At 35.4% G+C, this 20141-nt stretch overlaps 1 protein-coding gene and 1 pseudogene across 2 annotated transcripts in view; one reads left to right on the top strand and one right to left on the bottom strand.

The window, feature by feature from the left end:
• VWA5B2 (von Willebrand factor A domain containing 5B2) overlaps positions 1-20141 on the top strand; it is a 1682718-nt gene that overhangs the window by 1539102 nt on the left and 123475 nt on the right. The gene's annotated exons all lie outside the window — the stretch shown is intronic.
• On the bottom strand, positions 19017-19103 carry LOC122801445 (annotated as a pseudogene).

Consider the following 20141-nt stretch of genomic DNA (forward strand, 5'->3'; position numbering starts at 1 on the left):
AGTGAAGTCAACACCCTTTCCTAATTATTCATTTGAACAAAACAGTAGAGGAAAGCTCTTGAATAATTGTTCACTGTTTTCTACATGTCTTCATAGTGGCCTTCTTGCATTTGCATAGGTAGCTGCATATTGCTTTGACAGGAACTGCTGAAATTGTAAAAGCGTGCATTTGTTGATATGTGTTCCATTATAAGAATACTGGAGAGAAATACAATAATTTGTCAGTGGATATTTAAAGTGCTGGCCTTAGTTTAATTTTTCTTTCTATGCAGTTAACAGTGGGGTTTTTTTTGGAACACATAAGTATGACATTGACAGTATGTCTCTCACAGTACATTTTGGTACATTGGCTGTTCAGATAGCTGTGCAAAACTGTGCAGGTTAGCACTACATTAATTAATATGTGTTTGTCTATTATACCATTACTTCACACAGTTTTACGAAATAATACAAAATATTTCTTTTAAACATAAGCAAAATTCTACATTTTAAATGGATACATTAATGATGCATTATGAATAACTATCACTCAATGAATGGAAACAGACTTAGTAATTATGCATTAGGTATAAATACTGGTGAATGAATGGAAGTGAAATTTTTTTATGCAATGTAAAATTAACATTTGTCAATGAAAAGAAAGCAATAAAATGTGCAGAAAGAAGACTGTATTCTCTAGCAATATAGCAATATTTTATTTAGGTTCACAAAATGGGATACATGTCATATGATCAAACGATTATCACACTGAACCTCACTTCAACGAGATGAGAGCATTGAACTTCTTAATCATTGAAAGCCAACATCAGTGAATCTCATCGCATTGAACAGCAATAGATAGCCAACAGTTGTGCGTAAGTTGGAAAGTATATACGTACATATTTACTGCCATCATGTTATACATACCAAAAATAACACGTAAGATGCTAAGGTCAGAGCTGTTGGCCAACTATTGCTATTTGATGTGGTGAGATTCGCTGATGTCAGCTTTCAATGATTAAGATGTTCAATGTTCTCATCTTGCTGAAGTGAGGTTTGAGGTTTTAATCATTCAGTCATATAACATGAATTCCACAAAATGCATGAAATTACATTGCTATTTTATCTGTAGTATGCAAGTGAATCATAATGAAGTTTATATCATTATAGATTTTACACAGTGCAAAATGAATACCACATTTAGTGTTATTGTCGAAAGAATGGAAAAGGACACATTAGTTATGCATTATACATACTGTATGTTTTGATGAATAAAGACAACTAGTCTGATTTTTTTGCTGTTGTTTTATGCAATGTAGTTTTTAAAACTGTTGCCATTAAAAAGTATACTGGTAGTGTATTATACAGCAGTATAGCAAATTTCTGTTTGGTTCACAATGTATAAGAAATTACTTTGCTGTTTATTTACAGGCTCAGACATTCATAAGTAAGTACTAAGCTAGCTGCCCTTGTGGGCCATTTTAAGCCTATCCAATTCCCCTATCTTATCTGGTTATAGATTGTCCTTACCCCCATGGTTGATAATTATATATTAACTCTATTGAGAATAACCGGGATCATGCATAGATAATTTGAAGACTACCATGCATAGAAAAAAGCATTTAGGAGCTGCCTCTGCCTACTAGTAGTAAAGCGTGCAGTCCTTGGGTAAATGTTCTGTTTCCAATTCATAGATCTAAGTTCTGGTTGAATATGGACAGGGATGGACTTTGTTTTAGGTGGACGAGGAGTTTTTTTTTCTAGAGCAGTAGTATCCTCTATGAGATATACTGTCCCTCCAAACCACTCTGTTGATGTTAAAGAAGAGGTTTAGATCCTTAAACCAAGCCTTTCTGATGCAATTTGACTTGCTGATGTGGAATAAATATGTCAGTAATGGGTCCAGTAATGCTTTGTATGCCAGGCACAGATCACCTCTTAGCAGTCTGTAAGATGCCAGGTATAATGACAGGGCTTTCAGGTGGTCTGTATAGGATGAGTTGTTTAGGTAGTGTGTCCTTTTAGTAAGGCATCTCTGTGAGCATTCCAGTTATTACATGTCTGGACAGATGCATGCCAAAGGAGGGATTTTATTCATTGACTGGCCTGATGATGGTTGACTAAAGGGGGGAAATGACATCCCTAGATCTAGACACAATCCCTTTGTTTATAAGCTGAGCAATACAGAAGGACTTTCTTACAAGAATGGACATGTGTTGGTCAAAAGTTAGGTCAATGTCCACATAAGTTCCTAATTCTAAAACAAATGGGTTACCCTTTAGAGGTGTATTGTCAATGTGATAGTTCCCGGGGGTAGATGACTTCCCAAAGGATACAATGATGCATTTTTTGGTATTTAGTTTCAGTCCATGATTTTGGCAGCAGTTATTTATTTATTTGGGACAAACCTTCCTGCAGGATGACTAAGTCATTTGGGGATTCAATAAATGTTCCTAGCTTACAGTCATCTGCAAACTTAGTCAGTCAGAGACCTTTGGTATTGGCTTTTACTTCAGAAATTAGACACCAAACAGGAGAGGTCCCAGCACATAACCCTGGGGGAGTCCACTGCTGAGTGGTTTGTTTATGGAGGTATCTTCCCCTGTTTGATTATCTGCATCCTATCTGTGAGGCAGTTGTCAATCAAGCAGGGGATTTCAGCTATTCAACTACTTTAATTGGCACGTGTCACTGTCATTATTAGAAACTCCAAATGGTACATGAGGTTAAATTGCTGTTTTCTTTGACATTTTTATCATTAGAGTTTGATTTATTTACAGTAAAGAAAAAAAAAAACATGGAGTATGCATAATTTGTCAGAGTTAGAAACACTTGTTAGGTTTATAACTTTCTGAAGCAAGTTATATGTTTCCAAACTCTGATATCTTGAAGTGAACATTTATTTTTTTATCACTGCAGTTTATGATTATACTGAATGAAAAAGCTAACTGGAAAAAGTAAGCTGGGAGATGTTTTCATGGTGATGCTAAAACATTTTTATTGTTATTTTTATACCTTGGAGTGGCTTGCAACAGTAAAAAATGTAGTGTTGTGTGATATTCTAGTACAGCACTATAGCTTAAACATTGAAAGTATAATAGAATAAATGTTTTGCCTCTAGTGGCAGTATTACATTTGGCAGTAAATACAGAAAATATGGGCAGTATAGGAGAAAGCAACAGGATAGCTCGAATGCATAGTAGATAAGAAAGAGAAAATTAAACTTAAATAAATGAAATAAATACTCCCCTTAGTCCTTTGGGGAGGTATTATGTTAACTAGTAAAAACTGGCAGTGAACAACCAACCATACAGCTGGACTACCCTACTGGTATCATCATTGTTTAATCCTCAAATGGACTAGGCTGTCCAGGCATTCAGTCTACCAGCAGCTCAGTATTAAGTATGGACACCTAAATGTGCATTATTGGCTTTGTTGTATATTATGAATCATAAAGGCAACTACGCTGTTTATTTTATACTTAATATTCCCAGTAGAGTAAGCTTTAAGTTTTTGACATCCTAGTCACTGCAACTGTTCATTGAAGATACATAATGCCTGAAGTCACTGCCTGTTCAGGAGATACACTTGCAAATTATCCATGTATGTGAATATGTTGCATCCTGATAGAACTTCTTCTGGCATCCCATTATGTAGTTTATGTTGTCTATACCCCTGTGGTGAAGCGGTGGTAATACATTCTCTGCAGTAATCTTGTATACTTTGTATACCTTCATATTTTTGCTTACTTTCAGCCAATGTACTACAATGCACTGTATGAAAGCTGTTGTGACATCATACAGAATATTGCCATATTAAAATGCACTGCATGAAAGCTGTAGTGACATCGTACAGGATACTGCCATATTACAATGGACTGTATGAAATCTCTAGTGACATCATACAGAATACTGCTATATTACAGTGCACTGTATGAAAGCTGTAGTGATATCATACAAAATACTGCTATATTACAGTGCACTGTATGAAAGCTGTAGTGATATCATACAGAATACTGCCTTATTGCAATGCACTGTATGAAAGCTGTAGTGACATCATACAGAATACTGCCGTATTACAATTCACTGTATGAAAGGTGTAGTGACATCATACAAAATACTGCCATATTACAATGTACTTTATGTAAGCTGTAATGACATCATACAGAATAATGCCATATTAAAATGCACTGTATAAAAGGTGTGAAATCATACAGAATGCTGCCTTATTACAATGCACAGAATGAAAGCTAGAATCCCCTTGTGTTCTGACTGAGTGTGCTTCTCAAACAATCTGGAAATATAGAGTTGATAAGTATATTTTTTGGCACTTTAACTGTTCAGAGGTCTGCACTGTCTTTATTATTGCTTGACTGAATTATTTATATATTTGCTGGCAGAATTTTGTTTTCTGATCTATGCTGAAATTTTTTTTCTCCCACTCTCCTACCCTAGTGCTGTTGTGTTCCTAAAGTTGGTGACTTTTGCAGTTGCCCGCCCTTACTGTAAATTTGATCTGGGACACTCTTCACAATCCCATCTTTTTAGCTAATTCTACCTAATACAGAGATCATTTGGGAAGACCAAACTCCTTAGTCCCTTAACCTTGAATTATCTTCTGTTCCAGCTCTCTCTCCCTTTTTACTTTGTAAAAAAAAGACACTTTATTCAGCTGCTTATATAATTCTAATTTGTATTTCTTCCTACTAATCTGTTACTTCATCTTGCTTTGCTTTTTCCAGCTACTTGCTGTCTGTTTTCTAAAGTGTTCAACTGAATATTTTCTGTTGCATTTATTACAGCTGGTTTATAGCCTGTTTAAATTGTTACATTATTAAGTGTTATTCTAAGCTCTTACTTTTGGTTTAAGTACTTGGGCTTTAGGCCCAACCCTTAGTTCTCCCTGGCCTTCCTTCCTCAGATTCTGATAAATATGGATGGACAATTTTCTACAGTTTCTCCTCCCAGTCAGGTTGATATGGGCATCCTGAGACAGTGTAGCAACTGCATCATGTACATGGATAACCATCTACTACTGCCACCCAGGAACACAATTTGTGAGAGATGCAATTATATTAGGAAACTAGAGTCCAAGCTCTCTCCCCCTCAAGCCAGTATATCTGGCACTGAAAAGGTTGTCAACACAACCACTATACCTCAAACACCACCCACACCTACACAACACACACCTACATATGTGGAGGTCCTCCACATAAACATATCCAAACAAATGAGACCTCTAAGGCAAAAACACATGCAATCTCCACAGCCCTCCACACCACATACCATGCATAGTTCACACACTTGTGCCTCACAACCACTAAGGCTTCACCATAAACCCAACATATTAGTCATAGGAGACTCCATTCTGAGACACACAGATGTGCCTCTCACTAGGCTGGATAAGGAGAAAGGCATGGTTAGTTGTCTGTCAGGTGCCAGAATCCGCCATATCACATACACACTCAAGTATCTCAACAACAGATACTGTTATGACTCTGTCATAGTCCATGTTGGTGTGAATGACTTGAGATGTACTTCTCTGGACTATATGAAGAGAGACATGATTGAGCTTGTCAGGCAGGTATGTCCCTACCCTTAAGCAGCATTTTGCTGTCACCCAGAATGATGCCTCAATACAAACAGAAAATGATTGACTTTAACAATTGGCTTAGTTTCTGTTGTCATTCCATGGTGCTTCAGTACCTGACAGCCTGGGAAGATATGATCAACAGACCATGATATTTTGCCAGAGATGGCTTGCATCTGTCTGACCTGGGCTTTAGGCTTCTGGCAAAGGCTATTGGCTCCCCTATAGTGCCTTTTTTAGGAAAAGTGATGAAGTTAAATCTACCAACATAAAAATTTCAACAAAACAGAAATTAAAAGTCATACTGATAAATGCTAGGAGTCTAAACATGAAACTTCAGTCATTGTAAGCATTCCTAAACGTGGAAAATGCTGACATCTGTGCAGTCACAGAAACCTGGTTCAAAGCTGCTGAAAGCACCCCAGCCTTACCTGGTTACTCATCCTATCATACATTCCGACTTCAAACTGTGGACAGTAAAGCCAAAGGAGGTGGAGTTTCAATATACATTAAAGACATACACACCTTCAGGCTGGTCAAACAGTATGACGCAACGGAGACACTCCAGGTGAAGTTAACCAGTGACAAGACCCCTATTCAAATCATAGCTAGTTACCGGCCCCGAAATCTGACTCAAGATGCCCAATCTGCCTATGTGGACCTGTTTGAATCTATCAAGATTCAGCCCTTTATCCTGATCCTGGGTGACTTCAACTTCCCAAACATAAATTGGAAGAACTACTCATGCTGGAACACAAATGCCCAGAGATTCCTTGATTGTGTCAATGCAAATACCTCGGAACAGCTAGTTGATACCCCCACAAGAGGTGATAATATCTTGGACTTGGTATTAACCAACATGAGTAACGACTGCAGCCTCCCTATTATATCATCCTCCCTGGTAAGATCCAACCATAAAGCAGTCACTTTCAAAGTCACCATTTCCCCCAACCCCCTTCTAGGTAGGATCAAATATAAAAACTTCTCCAAAGCTGATTACAGCCTCCTGAGGGATGACATAAACAGCTTCATAGCCCCTCCACCTCTGTAGGAACTGACACCAATATCCAAAACTACACCAAAGCACTATACAAGCATTTGCATAGATGCATGGAATCAGGAATACCTGACAAGCCTAAATCATCCTCTGCAAGGAAGAGTAAACCTGTCTGGTGGACATCTGCAATAAATAAACTCTGGAAAAAATTACTGTGCAAGACCAAGAAGGAGCAGGTGCCCAACTGGAAGCAATGTCTCCTTAGCCTGAACAAGCAAATAAGAGCACTAGTGAAATCCTCCAAGGCAAGCTTCAAGTCCAAATTGGCCACATCTACTAGAGACAATCATAAGGACTTCTTCACATATGTCTGCAACTGCAAAGGAAGCATCCAGATCTGCTCAGAACTGGTGGTCAAGAACACCACATATACAAATGCCATAGATATAGCAAACTTGATGGCTGACAAATTCAGTGAAAACTTTACCCCTCTGTCCTCCCTATCAGTAAATCAGGACATCCCCAGTACGTGTTCCCTTCCCCTTATATCTAGGGAACAGGTCATCACTGCTCTCTCAAAGGTAAAAAATACAGCCTCTATGGGACCTGATAACATCCCAGGCTGCATCCTATGTGAACTCAGGCAGGAACTTGCAACATCATTAGGCACTCTATTCCACCAAAACCTGAGTACTTACTTTGTCCCAGCTGAATGGAGGACATTCACTGTCATCCCTTTAAACAAAGATGGAGTGTCCACCGATCCAGGAAATTATAAACCCATCAGCCTAACTAGCCTGATCTGCAAAGCCATGGAATGGATTATCATGGACCTCATTAACAAGGACATTGGCAACCTCCAAACACTTGATCCCACACTGTTTGGCTTCATCAAGAGGAGGTCACGTCTGCTAAATTTGGTCAACTTCTTTGAGACAGTCACCAGTGCCATGGAAGAGGGGAAAATGGTGCACACCACCTACCTTGACCTGGCCAAAGCCTTTGACACTATTCCCCACTCGGGCATAATAGATAAACTCTCTCAGCTAATTATCAATCTATATGTTACCAGATGGGTAACAAACTGGCTCACTGATAGAACCCACATAGTCAAAATAGGGGAAGCCACCTCAAGCAGTAGACCCGTAACATGCGGCATACCCCGGGGTTCAGTCCTGGAGCCTCTGTTATTTGGGATATACTTTTCTGAGGGGCAGGCCAAAACCTGTGAGCTATGGCTGACCATGTTTGCAGATGACTGCAAGCTGGGTGCTGTCATCAGTTCCCTTAGTGATGTGGGCATCCTCTAAGCAGATCTCACTCAGACAAATGACTGGTGCCAGAAACATGTCCTCAAGCTGAATACCAAAAAATGCATCATCATCGCCTTTGGAGACAGTGGCATCCCCACAAATTATCAGATTAATAACAATGTCCTAAGCATGCAATCAGTCATGAGAGATTTGGGCACCCAGTTTGATAACAACCTGACTTTTGACCACCATGCTGCTTCTGTTGTATGGAAAGCCTTCTACATGGCCCACCTCATAAGTTAGGGTATCTCATCCAGGGACAAGGAGGTCATAACATCCCTGTATTCTTCCCTTGTAAGGCCCATTATTTAGTACAACACCCCTTTTGGTATGTTCCTCACAAAGCACATGCAACAACTAGAGAGACCACAGAGGCTCCTTGCCAGGAGAATCCAGGGCCTCAAACATCTACCATACACAGATAGGTTAAAAGTCGTATCCATCTACTCAGTTTCATATAGACTCCTCAGAGGTGACCTCTGTCTGGTATACAAGGCGATAACAGACCCCACCCTGATGGGACTGCTGCATATCCGCAAGTCAAGCTCCACTTGAGTAACCCATACATGCGGCCTCAACCTGGTCTTTGACATCAACAAGACTTGATGGGGCAGATGTGTCCCAGAGACTCCCCCATCTATGGAATAGACTCCCTCTCCACATCAAGCAGAGTACCTCTTTACCCCTTTTTAAGCACAAACTGGATAACTGGATGGGAAACAGAAAATATACCCCTGGGATTCCACCTGTGTCCCTGCTGGACAGGGACATCAGGTGCTGAATTGTCTAAACATGGGCTAAACTCTTGGCTAGGCTTATAATCACCTCAGGGCCAATAGCCTATTAACCTCCTATGATCCTATGATGCTATAATACTGCTATTTAACAATGCACTGTATGAAAGGTGTAGTGAAATCTTAATGATTCACTGAGTCACAGATCACTGCAGCTGCAACTCACTGAAACACTGAGTTTAAAAGTGCACTTTTGTTCTCTGTCTAAAAATTTCTCCCTTGGGTGGTGTGGAGGCCTCCTGACCTATATATGCCACATCCTAGTTTTAAAATTGTTTTGATGAGTTGCGGGTATGATGAGATGTGCTTTAATCAGTCATTAGTTTTCCACATTTCTCATTGTATAGAGACTACTATGCTTGGAATATCTTATTGTTATTATTAAAACTTGCATAGGTACTATATCACACTTGTGCTAGAGATTTTAGCATACATTATTCCATTTTGGGTTATAATATAAAGTTACATTATTGTTTGCACTGATAAATTGTTCCATTACGCACTGTAATTGTGGTGTTTAAAACATTGTGCTAGGTTCTGAACAGCAGTGCTGTTCAGTTATGCTATATGTTGTTGTCTTATGCTGTGTAGTTCTTATACAAGGTATACCTGTAAAAGATCATTTAGCCCAGTGAGACCCCCCAGTTGGCAAATTAAATGAATGAATGTACATACTTATGCCAGCACTATAGCATTCAACATACTCTTTCATTTACTGCTCAGCCAACTTGTCTCTGGGGAGCTGGTTGGATTCCACTTGGTTATTGCTTGTGGAAGAGTGACCATGGGTTCTTGCTAAATGGCTGAATGTACCTGTAATATAGGGAAATATTGTCAGACCAGCTGTCTGGAATATTGTAAACTCTATGTCATTTGTGAATATTGATATGATTTATACAGAACTGTATGTTATGTACTGAGCTAAGATGTATCCACAGTGTACTCTTCTAGAACATAGAAGATTAACCTACAAAACTTAGGAATAGTTGAGGTTAAGTTACTTTATAGCTGAGCCATAAACAAAATATGTTGTCTCTCAGTTTCTGTTCAGTAGTAGACACAATGTCTAGAGCTAGATGTTTTTGTATTGTCTTGAAAGAGAAATAATTACTAGATTTCACATGTAAAAGCATTTTATTGTTTTATGACTTCCAAGATCTGCAAACATCTGAGAGATATGCATTTTTAACACATAGATGTTAAATTCTGTTAGTTTCTGTTTTAGCCTGTGAACTGAAATCGGGAAAAAAAAGTGATGTCATCTAAGCTAAACCAGCAGTAAAATGTGATATTAATTTAAGAACTCTCTCAAGGAGAGACTGTGCATTTTATATATTTTTTTGGACCTAGCAAGAACATCCAGTCATCATCACCATCTGCACTTGCCTTGCTGTAAGTAAGATTTAAGGCATAGTACCTCTTTTAGATATAGATAGGAATATAGTAAAGATTAGTTTAGATGTTTTCTATATTTATTTGAGACTGTTCTGAATGTTCTTTTAAAATATTTCCTGTGATTTCTGAACTCTGAAGTAACTGTGTTGGATTTACTGAGTATTTTCTTGTTCTTTTATTATTTATTACTAAATATATTTAAACCTGTCATTGTGGCTGATATTTGTGAGATATATTTAAGCTCTTAGAGTACTTGCATATGTATTTGGTGACACTGTACAGGCCAATCCAATAGCTTTGATTGGTCAAACTACCATTTGTATTAATAGTAACATTACACTGTAGGACTGGGCACCTTTTGTAAAGGCCTTATAGTAGCAGATAAAAGTGGCCGGGGCTGGTGGAAACTGGAACTGCTTTATAGTATGGGCAAAAGGGGGCATAACTATTAAACCTGTGCCAGCCTTTCCTAGGTAAGTGTGTGTGTGTGTGTGTGTGTGTGTGTGTGTGTGTGTGTGTGTGTGTGTGTGTGTGTGTGTGTGTGTGTGTTTGTATATCAATGCAATCTCAAAGTGTGTGTGTGTGTCAGCTTCTTGGGCAGGGACACAAAGCACTGGTTGGACAGAGAGGGTGCTGGAAATCTTACCTTGGCCATTCAGCTGAGATCTCAACTCTATAGCTGTGCCAGTGATGAGTCTTATTGGGAATCTGGAGAGAGAGGGAGAAACCAGCCCCAGACTGACTGTGATCTGCGTGTGCTCTTAAGGGAAATTGTACTTTACTGTGTGGATACTTGTCATCCTCCCAGTATGTATGTCCCCTAGCTCTTGCCAGTTGTGAGGACTTGAGGCTCTTTGTTTACTGGGCCACTGCAGAAGTGTTGCAGTACTGCTAGCAGCAGATTTAAAAGTAACATAGTCTGACTCCAAAACTACCATTACTGGTGTGTTAAATTAGATAAAAACTGGTATAAACAAGCCATTTTTCATATCAAAGGTAAGAAAAATTGAGATTGCTCCTGAATGCATACTGTTTCATTTATTTTTCACTAGAAATATCAAACTGAAATCTATACCTGACTCTGATACTTATCAGTTTTGTGACAAGGAATTGCTCAGTATCATACTGTGACAGCAACAAATCTAATTGAAGTTCCCACTGGCATGCTTTATAAGGAGCAATTATTTTCCTTCTGAAATTTCTAATGATGTGAGATCATTTCATTAATTTAGTACATTTATTGACTTAGTTGCTTAAACTGACCATGTTTTGGGGATGCATCAGACATTATCTGAATAAAGTCCTTCAAAATAAGTGGGTATACTAACTGTAGTTATAAAACATTGAGAAACAGAGGTAATTGCCATAAGGAACATGAAAGCTAGGTTATGCTAGTTTCTGTTTTATTTCAAGGTAAGGTTCTCCATGTTCTTTTTTACATTACTAGGGATTTCTGAGTGACATGGGGCAGGAGGGTAAATGATATCAATACAAGCTTAGAGATGATCACAATGCTAGGATAGATCCTAAGGTTGGGTAATACCAAACTGATAAGCAAAAAACAACTGCAGGACAACCTCTTGGTTAGTAGCGAAAACCACAGCAGGAAAACAGGCTGGAACCAACGTGTCTTCTATTAACACAGCTTTATTTTCATAGAGTCAAGTAAAAACAAATAGTACAGTTTTTGTAATCCACAAAGTCATAAAATCATGAAGGAGTAACACAAGTAGTAGATCAAGCGCTTTCGCCCGGGCTCTCCCGGGCTTTATCAAGATACTTTAACTAAGCTAGCAATTTGCTTATATACACAGTATTTAATTGATTGATTTTATGATTGTCTCATTAAAACCTTTTAAAGTGTTTCTGTGTTTAAAGCTATATTCTCTTCGTAAAATTCCATGTAACTGATATCTGTAAGATGTTTTTATATTTCTATGTCATAGCACCTGTTATAAGATACTTTGTGTGTTCGAAGCATTTGTTGTATGTTGAGTTGTTTGTATAGCATTTCTTTCATTTGAATTAAATAATTTAATAATTTAGGTAGTGTTGTATTATTTTTCTTCTTGAAATGAGCTGTCCGTGTAAACGGATTTTTTCAAAAAAGCAGATTTTCAGTAAAACGAATTTCTTTTCAGTACTGTGCATACTTCATTTAAATAAAAATCCTTTCTTATAAAAATTAATAGTATTGGTCACCTTTTAGAATCTGGTTTTCCTGAATTAATTATTATAACATTGGCATTTCATGGATTTGTACTCGGGTTTTTTATATTTTATTGTTACTAGAATAGTACTATTATATTATTGTTGAACTAGTATGGTTTCTATAGTAGTAAATAAATAAATAAATACTTTCTTATTTCGATTAAATATATGCAGTTTGTACATCCTAAATTAAATATGAATTAATTTGATCATTTAATTAAAATTTATGTAATTCTTATTTGTTATTATAAATAAATAAATAAATAAATAAATAACTATCTAGTGAATAAATAATCAAATGCTGAATTTTATGTTAAATATATGTTTAAAATCTTTTAAAATTCTTTTAAAATGTATATAAAACTATTACCCCTAATATATGTGTGTACATAAAATACATTTTTATTTATTATAATTTGGCCCTTCTTTGTTTTAAAACACTGCTTATACTAACATGTTCATTTAACCCTGGTATTCTTGTAGCATTTAATTTGATTTGCCATACTAGTTCTCTATACTCCAGGGATGTTTCCCAGTCCCCCCCTCTGATGTCATTTTTCACTTGTTCCAGAACTAAGAATTTTAAATTCATTTCTTTGCATGTTAAAGAGTGCTTATAAAATGCATTTGTTTCTTTCCTTGTTTTTATTTCATATAAGTGTTCGTATACTCTTCTTTTTAAGGTTCGTTCTGTTTTTCCTACATAGAAGGACAAGCAATGTTGACATATTCCTAAGTATACTATGCCCTTTGTATTACAATTGTAATGCCCTAGGGCATATAGTCCCATGTTTCTAGATTTTAAATATAGTCCTGTGTCATTAAGCATAAAAGCACATTGCTTGCAAGCTTCACATTTGTAGGTACCTCTCATTAGTTTTGTATTGTTTGTATTATTAATTGTTTCACCTTCAAAGAGATTTTTAAGGTTGTTATTTCTTTTCCTAATAAAATTTGGCAATTTTGGAATCGTTTTATTAATCTCTAAGTTGTTCGATAACACCGGCCAATATTTAATAATGATGGCCTCAATTTCTTTACTGTCATTGTTGAAGGTGTATACAAATGCTTGATTTTTGTGTTCTTCATTGTTTACAGTCTTGTTATTATTTGTATTATTCATTGATTCTTTGCCTAGAAGTGGAGCATATTTTTCTTTTCTTTTCATCAAAATTTCTTTGATTAATGTATTAATCAAATTTAAAGGGTAATTTTTCTCTGAAAAGAGTGTTTTTAAATATTCTATTTCAACTTGAAATAATTTATCTGTATTACAAATTCTTGAGGCTCTAATTAGTTGGCCTTTTACAATGCTCTTTTTTTGGAAGAAGGGGTGACTACTTTCAAAGTGTAAAAACATGTTTGAATAAGTACTCTTTCTATAAATACTGGATTCAAATGTATTTGTTTCGTTATTTTTCATTAAATTAATATCTAAATAATGTAACTGATTAGGGTTGACTTCATAAGTAAATTTTAAAAACTTAGTGGATGTATTAATATAATTTATAAAACCTGTAAAATCATCATAAGTACCTTTCCATAAAATGCATATGTCATCCAGGAATCTTTTGTAATGGACAATGTACTTGGCCCAATTTAATGAAAAAATGTGTTTCAGTTCCCAATGGTGTAATACCAGATTTGCGTATGCCGAAGCACACGGTGTACCCATGGCAACTCCCTTGTTTTGTTTAAATAATTCTCCATTAAAAATTATAAAATTATTATTTAAAATAATTCCCATAAATTCTACTAATAAATTAATGGTGTTGCCACTAAAGGTTGTAAGTTTTACTAACATGTCATTAAACCATTCAAGTCCTATTTTGTGTGGGATACTGGGAAATAAATCTATAATGTCAATCGTAATCATAAACTGTGTCTCTGTAAAAAATTCTTCTTTTATTCCTTTTAAAAATTCCCATGAATCTTTACATAGGCATTCTATTGATATTACACATTTTTTAGTCATACTGTCAATATATTTGCCTAGTGATTCAGTAATGCCCTTTGCTCCCGCTACTATCGGCCTAAATTTTAAAGGTTGTAAGCCTTTGTGGACTTTAGGTATTCCAAAAATGATGGGGGTCAGTGGTTTTTGTACTAAGAGGTAGTTAAAAAGCTGTTCATTTATTGCCCCTTGTAAAAGGTGGTCTTCTAAGTTGTATTTGATTTTACTATAAGCTATATTCCTCTCATTAATTGATATTTGTGTATATTGTTCTGTATCATGTAACAGATTGTAGATGTAAGTTTCATATACTTGTTGGTACATAAGTACCACCCCACCCCCTTTGTCTGTTTTCATAACCCTTATTTTTTCATTTTTCAAGAATGTTAGCAATTTGTTATATTCTTCTGGAAAATTGTTGGGTTCTTTGTGTTTGCTTTGTTTGTTGAGCTTTCTGAATTCATTCTCCACTAATTCTTCATATATTTTCAATGAAGGGTGCAGTGGAGGGTTAAATGTACTTTTTCTATGAAATCCTTGTTGTATGTTGTGTGTGTTACCAAAGTGGATGTTTAAGTTTAGTTGTCTCATAAATAGTTTTAAATCAATAATGATGTTAGTAATGTTGATAGAGGTATCAGGTACAAAGGGTAATCCCTTCTTAAATAATTCAAAAAATGTCTCATTGATTTCTACTTCTGTAAAATTGTATATAGAAAAATTGTCTTGTTTGGCAATTGTGCATGTATGGGTAGGTTCTTCTGGCTGTCCGATTTCTATTGTTTCTATAACACCAGGCTTATTTAAAATTATCTCCTGAATCTGTTCCACATTTGTGCTGACTGATTTGTTTCTCGATTCATTTGTCTTCCTGGTGCTTGTTGAAAAACCTGCTTATTACCATAGTTACTTTTTTGTGCAAGCCTTTCACTTCTTCTAGGGACCTCTACCCAGTCATTAGTTTCATTTATATTGCCTTCATTGTTGCTTGTTCCCTCTTGGTAATTAGGTTTCATTGATAGATTTCTACTTTTTTTACTAAAACAATAGGCTGTACCATTCTTATATTCCTCTAAATCTCTTTCGAGTTTCTTGATTTTCCTCATGACTACTCTATTGCAATGATCATCTACTTCTTTAAATGCATTCTCGTAGTCACGTTTTACTCCACTAAAATTCAGATTATTTACTATAGTTTCATTCAATTTATCAATTTCATTTAACAAAAATGCAGCTTTCCCTTCATAGTCATTAATCATCAATTTCAGCATTTCTATTCCTGTTTTGTTAAACAAAGCAGTAATTTCATTGAATAGTTTACTACCTGGTTGTGCATTGTTTGGCATTCTGTTGAAACGTAGACCTTTTGGAATACGTTCAACCCTTACACATTCAGTTAAATATTCAATTTCCATTTGGGCCATTCTATATGCATAAAGTTTGTTGTTTAATTCAATTACCAAATGTTCAATATTACAATTATGAGCATTATTATTTTGTTGCACAGTACCTTGGGCAAACATAAAGTGTTTGCTGGTCCATTTTTTTAAATTAAAATCCCTTGTTTGCTGTCCTGGATTTAAATACGGACCCTTATTACGTGACTTTTGGGCGCTTTGGTTGTGTAAGCGCTCGTCTTCAAATACTTCTGTAGAAAGTCTTTTCCTTTTAACCGTTGGTTCTTTTTCGTTAAGAAGTTCTTGTTGGTTTGGTGGTGGTACCTTGGAACTAGTGGTACTTTCTTTCGTTAGTAATCCGCTTAGCTGCGAGAGTAGGCAGATCACTTGCCTAAATTCTCCCCGCGTTACTGGTGCGTCGTCATCCAAGTTATTGTCGTCAGCCAAAATAATAGGCGTATTGTTGAAATCTGCGGTTCCTGCGTCTTCCGCCATGTAGCACAAAAAACTGGTAAGCAAAAAACAACTGCAGGACAACCTCTTGGTTAGTAGTGAAAACCACAGCAGGAAAACAGGCTGAAACCAATGTGTCTTCTATTAACACAGCTTTATTTTCATAGAGTCAAGTAAAAACAAATAGTACAGTTTTTGTAATCCACAAAGTCATAAAATCACGAAGGAGTAACACAAGTAGTAGATCAAGCGCTTTCGCCCGGGCTCTCCCGGGCTTTATCAAGATACTTTAACTAAGCTAGCAATTTGCTTATATACACAGTATTTAATTGATTGATTTTATGATTGTCTCATTAAAACCTTTTAAAGTGTTTCTGTGCTTAAAGCTATATTCTCTTCGTAAAATTCCATGTAACTGATATCTGTAAGATGTTTTTATATTTCTATGTCATAGCACCTGTTATAAGATATTTTGTGTGTTCAAAGTATTTGTTGTATGTTGAGTTGTTTGTATAGCATTTCTTTCATTTGAATTAAATAATTTAATAATTTAGGTAGTGTTGTATTATTTTTCTTCTTGAAATGAGCTGTCCGTGTAAACGGATTTTTTCAAAAAAGCGGATTTTCAGTAAAACAAATTTCTTTTCAGTACTGTGCATACTTCATTTAAATAAAAATCCTTTCTTATAAAAATTAATAGTATTAGTCACCTTTTAGAATCTGGTTTTCCTGAATTAATTATTATAACATTGGCATTTCATGGATTTGTACTCAGGTTTTTTTATATTTTATTGTTACTAGAATAGTACTATTTTATTATTGTTGAACTAGTATGGTTTCTATAGTAGTAAATAAATAAATAAATACTTTCTTATTTTGGTTAAATATATGCAGTTTGTACATCCTAAATTAAATATGAATTAATTTGATCATTTAATTAAAATGTATGTAATTCTTATTTGTTATTATAAATAAATAAATAAATAAATAACTATTTAGTGAATAAATAATCAAATGCTGAATTTTATGTTAAATATATGTTTAAAATCTTTTAAAATTCTTTTAAAATGTATATAAAACTATTACCCCTAATATATGTGTGTACATAAAATACATTTTTATTTATTATAATTTGGCCCTTCTTTGTTTTAAAACACTGCTTATACTAACATGTTCATTTAACCCTGGTATTCTTGTAGCATTTAATTTGATTTGCCATACTAGTTCTCTATACTCCAGGGATGTTTCCCAGTCCCCCCCTCTGATGTCATTTTTCACTTGTTCCAGAACTAAGAATTTTAAATTCATTTATTTGCATGTTAAAGAGTGCTTATAAAATGCATTTGTTTCTTTCCTTGTTTTTATTTCATATGTGTTCGTATACTCTTCTTTTTAAGGTTCGTTCTGTTTTTCCTACATAGAAGGACAAGCAATGTTGACATATTCCTAAGTATACTATGCCCTTTGTATTACAATTGTAATGCCCTAGGGCATATAGTCCCATGTTTCTAGATTTTAAATATAGTCCTGTGTCATTAAGCATAAAGCACATTGCTTGCAAGCTTCACATCTGTAGGTACCTCTCATTAGTTTTGTATTGTTTGTATTATTAATTGTTTCACCTTCAAAGAGATTTTTAAGGTTGTTATTTCTTTTCCTAATAAAATTTGGCAATTTTGGAATCATTTTATTAATCTCTAAGTTGTTCGATAACACCGGCCAATATTTAATAATGATGGCCTCAATTTATTTACTGTCATTGTTGAAGGTGTATACAAATGCTTGATTTTTGTGTTCTTCATTGTTTACAGTCTTGTTATTATTTGTATTATTCATTGATTCTTTGCCTAGAAGTGGAGCATATTTTTCTTTTCTTTTCATCAAAATTTCTTTGATTAATGTATTAATCAAATTTAAAGGGTAATTTTTCTCTGAAAAGAGTGTTTTTAAATATTCTATTTCAACTTGAAATAATTTATCTGTATTACAAATTCTTGAGGCTCTAATTAGTTGGCCATTTACAATGCTCTTTTTTTGGAAGAAGGGGTGACTACTTTCAAAGTGTAAAAACATGTTTGAATAAGTACTATTTTTATAAATACTGGATTCAAATGTATTTGTTTCGTTATTTTTCATTAAATTAATATCTAAATAATGTAACTGATTAGGGTTGACTTCATAAGTAAATTTTAAAAACTTAGTGGATGTATTAATATAATTTATAAAACCTGTAAAATCATCATAAGTACCTTTCCATAAAATGCATACGTCATCCAGGAATCTTTTGTAATGGACAATGTACTTGGCCCAATTTGATGAAAAATAACGAAACAAATACATTTGAATCCAGTATTTATAGAAAGAGTACTTATTCAAACATGTTTTTAAAAACTAGCCTCAAGAATAGAAAAATGACATAGAAATATAAAAACATCTTACAGATATCAGTTACATGGAATTTTACGAAGAGAATATAGCTTTAAGCACAGAAACACTTTGAAAGGTTTTAATGAGACAATCATAAAATCAATCAATTAAATACTGTGTATATAAGCAAATTTCTAGCTTAGTTAAAGTATCTTGATAAATTATCTTGATAAAGTATCTTGATAAAGCCCGGGAGAGCCCGGGCGAAAGCGCTTGATCTACTACTTGTGTTACTCCTTCGTGATTTTATGACTTTGTGGATTACAAAAACTGTACTCTAATACCAAACTGAACTACCACATGGTCTACCATAACAATGATAGCAGACTGAATGCAGCTTGTTAAGTTATCATAGGACCATAGAAGATTTCTAGGCTATCAACCCAGAGGTTATTTCAAGCCTAGCCATTTCATCCCAATGTAATACCATAGAAATGTTAGTTAATAGCCATGACTGCATTTAGTACTGACTGACAATGTCCCGGAGGGTTGTGTTGTGAGTGCTATAAAAATAAATTCATGAATTTGTGTGTTATCCTTTCACATGGGTCATGCTAATCTTCTCTATATTGTTCCAATTTTAGTTTATGGACCAAATGAAAAATAATATTTGCATTTTGTAGGAAGAGTGCGTCTTACCTTAGAGCATATCTGTTCACTTTTTTTTCTATCTGAAGATAAACCTGAGAACATAAACAGTATTTAGGCATTTAATATAAATGATTATGCCTAGGTCATAAATAACAACCAAGTTGTTGACGGGTTCAAGAAATAAGTGTAAGAAATTCACCTTGAAAGTGAGGAGAGGACACTTTAACAAATATTAGCAAATGGTTAGGACACTAAAGAAGGAGAAAATGACCTATATCAGTTGGCTAGACAGACGGACCAAGCTGGGAAAGATGTGCAGCAGGTAAGGTGATAAAGGATAATGAGGGAAACATACATACAACTGAAGAGAGTGTGTTGAGCAGATGGAAAGAGTACTTTGAGGGGCTGATGAATGAAGAGAATGAGAGAGAAAGAAGACAAAAATTTGTTATAGAACCAAAATCCAGCCAGAGGCAGTGGGCCGCTGACACTTTTATTACAAGAAAAAAGAAACAGTATCATCATTGTATTGTTTCTTTTTTTATTGTAATAAAAGTGTCAGTGGCCCACTGCCTGTGGCTGGATTTCAGTTCTATAATTCATTTCATGTTGTTTTTGTATTTTCACATCTTGACTACACTTGAGAGAGAAAGAAGGTTGGATGATGTGGGGATAGTGAATCAGGAAGTGCAACAGATTAGCAAGGAGGAAGTAAGGACAGCTATGAAGAGGATGAAGAATGGAAAGGCTGTTGGTCCAGATGAGGTACCTGTGAAAGCATGGAGTTGTTTAGGAGAGATGGCAGTGGAGTTTTACCAGATTGTTTAATGAAATCTTGGAAAGTGAGAGGATGACTGAGGAGTGGAGAAGTGCTTTGGTTCTGATTTTTAAGAATAAGGGTGATGAGCAGAGCTGTAATAATTACAGAGGGATAAAATTTATTAGTCACAGCATGAAGTTATAGGAAAGAGTAGTGAAAGCTAGGTTAAGAAGGGAGGTGATGATTGGTGATCAGCAGTATGGTTTCATGCCGGGAAAGAG

The sequence above is a fragment of the Protopterus annectens genome, chromosome 4.part1 (assembly GCF_019279795.1).
Source record: "Protopterus annectens isolate FY-2018-M chromosome 4.part1, PAN1.0, whole genome shotgun sequence".
Lineage (NCBI taxonomy): Eukaryota > Metazoa > Chordata > Ceratodontiformes > Protopteridae > Protopterus > Protopterus annectens.